Source organism: Berghia stephanieae, chromosome 10 (assembly GCF_034508935.2).
Source record: "Berghia stephanieae isolate SIO BIC M18660-M18661 chromosome 10, UCSD_Bste_1.3, whole genome shotgun sequence".
Taxonomy (NCBI): domain Eukaryota; kingdom Metazoa; phylum Mollusca; class Gastropoda; order Nudibranchia; family Aeolidiidae; genus Berghia; species Berghia stephanieae.
Window position 1 is genome coordinate 1,312,025 of NC_088369.1, and position 3,638 is coordinate 1,315,662.

Below are 3,638 nucleotides of genomic sequence, written 5' to 3' on the forward strand. Positions count from 1 at the left end.
GGCTGAAGAGGGAGGGCCTGCTCATCAAGCAGGGTCATTTTGACGCATGAATGCATGATCTTGTCTGAGTTTCCTGTGCTTGAAACTTTGAATGCGTTTTTCTCTGTTTGTGCTTTTTCTACCTTTATTTTGCTACTCTTCCTTTATTTGTAAACATTTTTGAATGATTTTTCGCATGTGCATACAGTATCACTAGCTTCATAAAACTGAGCATTTGTATTTCAGATTTATTTTATAAATTTTGCGTAAATGAGGGTCAAAAGTCCAAAAATGGGTCAATTTTTGATGTTTCAAAATTGATGAACTTTGAAAATCAATAAAAATAATACTATTGTAGATATTAGAAAACCGATGCTTAGCTCAAATGAATGGCTCAAATACTACTTGTATACCTATTTTCATGTCAATAACTTGTCATTTGGCGAAGCCTTAGCATTTTGAAAACTACTTCATTATAGGGTATAAAATTTCAAAATGGCGGCGTTACCATGGTAACCAAAAATTGAAATTTAGGTTTTCAATTTTTTTTCCTCTAATTAGGATGTACATAACCTAAAATTACCACTAAAAGTCAGCTACTTATTACATTTTAGAATTTCGCCTTCAGGACCCGCCCATCCCCTTAAATCAATATATTCCGGGTGCCCAGGTTATGACAATGCAATCAAAATGGTCCACCAACCCAACCCCTTCTCATCACCCTTTGAAGCCAATACAAAAGCTGATCTGAATAGGCAAATGCGGTGAAAATTTTTCTCTAGTGAAATGTAATACTAATAGGAACATAATTATGATTGACACACAAATTCCCACTCAATTGTCAGTGAATGGGTTCTTGGGTCATAGTTTAAGCTGATGGAAAGTGCGATGCGATAAGCTGTCACCCTATCCATTTTAAAATTACAGAAACCTGGCTGAAATCCAACCGCAGAGCCTTACTTATTTCCAAGTAGTACTACTAAACGAACTTTATGGTGTGAATCACAGTGTAAACACACTCTTTCACACATACACACACACACATACACACACAGGCACATACACACATAACACAACACAAGCACAGATAGTTTTGTAATGCAAACGCTTTCTTATGATTTTTAAAAATTCAGTGCACATATTATAACATTGACAGTAAATAACAAGGCCTATGTGTAAATGTTTGTGTAGTGTGTGTGTGTGTGTGTGTGTGTGTGTGTGTGTGTGTGTAGCCTGTGTGTTGGACAATAAGAGACAGAGCGAGAGAGAGAAAGAGTGTGTGTGCATGCGTGTTTGTGTGTGTGTGTGTGTTGTGTGTGTGAAGTATAGAGTGTGTGTGTGTGTGTAGCCTGTGTGTTGGACAATATAAGAGACAGAGAGAGAGAGAGAGAGAGAGGAGAGAGAGAGAGAGAGAGAGAGAGAGAGAGAGAGAGAGGGGGATGGAAGAAGAGATGTGAGCATAACCTTTAAATGTTGTAGTGTAGCTATTATACCACCTACCCATCATTCATTTATAACTATAACAAGCGTTTATATAAAACCATCATTAAATTCAAAGGTGGAAGAGTTATATAACAGCTTGTGTTTAAACAGATTTAAAAGAAAAAGAAAAAGAAGAAAAAAAGTATTAGGGTAGGGGTGTTCTAATTCGGACATCCTATCGTATTCACCGTCTATTTTAAAGCCTAAATTTAAGACGAATTATGACATTGAGCTTGGGTTCCGATTTAACACAGTCAGAAATTAAATGCATAATACATTTAAGCCAATTTGAATCCTTTTCTATTTCATCTAATTATATAAATCCTTTCTTGAAATCCTCGTCTCGCTCGGATATTCGGGTACGAGTTTCTCCCATCGCGTTTTCACGAACTCAAGGGACCTTACAGTCGAAGTAGCAATAATATAAAGTAAAGCAACAGCATTTGTAATATAAATTCGCACGATTAAAAAGGATTTTTCTCATTTAAAACACAAATTACTTCGCAAAGTCCCAGGTTTGAGAGGTTTTTGTTGCCAAGATGTGGTCATTTCACTCGATCGATATTTGAAGGACGAGTTTTCTGACCAAATTTTAAAATATTATGGGGTTTTCCAGAGTACGGCAGTATAGATATTAATGAATTTAAAAATGCCCTCGAAAGAGAACTTTTTGCTTTAAAATACTACATGATATGACTGAGCATTCCTAATAATATGTCAATAATATGAATGGATGGTTTGGTTTGGTTTATTTTAAATTTTCTTCCAAGCTTTTATCTCTTTCTCCCTTTAATTTTTTTTAACTCAAAGAATTTGCAATATTATGTAATGTCCATTGTACGAGTATTATTATTTATAGTTTTAAATACATTTGTCATTTGGTCCATTTTAAAGCCCTGTAACTGATATGATATGATATGATTTGATTTGATTTGATATGATATGATATGATATGATATGATTTGATATGATATGATATGATATGATTTGATATGATATGATATGATATGATATGATATGATATGATATGATATGATATGATATGATATGATATGATATGATTTGATTTGATTTGATATGATTTGATTTGATATGATATGATATGATATGATTTGATTTGATATGATATGATATGATATGATATGATATGATTTGATTTGATTTGATATGATATGATATGATTTGATTTGATTTGATTTGATTTGATATGATATGATATGATATGATATGATTTGATTTGATTTGATATGATATGATATGATTTGATTTGATATGATATGATATGATATGATATGATATGATATGATATGATATGATATGATATGATATGATTTGATTTGATTTGATTTGATATGATATGATATGATTTGATTTGATATGATATGATATGATATGATATGATTTGATTTGATATGATATGATATGATTTGATATGATATGATATGATAAGATATGATATGATATGATATGATATGATATGATATGATATGATATGATATGATATGATATGATATGATATGATATGATTTGATTTGATATGATATGATATGAAATGATATGATATGATATGATTTGATTTGATTTGATATGATATGATATGATATGATTTGATTTGATTTGATATGATATGATATGATATGATATGATATGATTTGATTTGATATGATATGATATGATATGATATGATATGATATGATATGATTTGATTTGATTTGATATGATATGATATGTATTGATAGGATATATATGATATGATATGATTTGATTTGATTTGATATGATATGATATGTATTGATAGGATATATATGATATGATATGATTTGATTTGATTTGATATGATATGATATGTATTGATAGGATATATATGATATGATATGATTTGATTTGATTTGATATGATATGATATGTATTGATAGGATATATATGATATGATATGATATTATCTGATATGGGATGAAGGAAGTCATCTCGGCTGTTTATTATTGTTTTCAGACCACCAATTAAGTGATTAGTTATCAGTAAATTCTTTCAATCAAACAATAATTAAGTTGAAGGTTACACATTACTATGTGTGTTCATACGATTCATCAGGCGGTCAGAATTGGTATTTTACTTAAACGCATACCATCAATATGGAGGGCCGATAATTCTGGCCAGTAGGTACGTATGTACGGTAT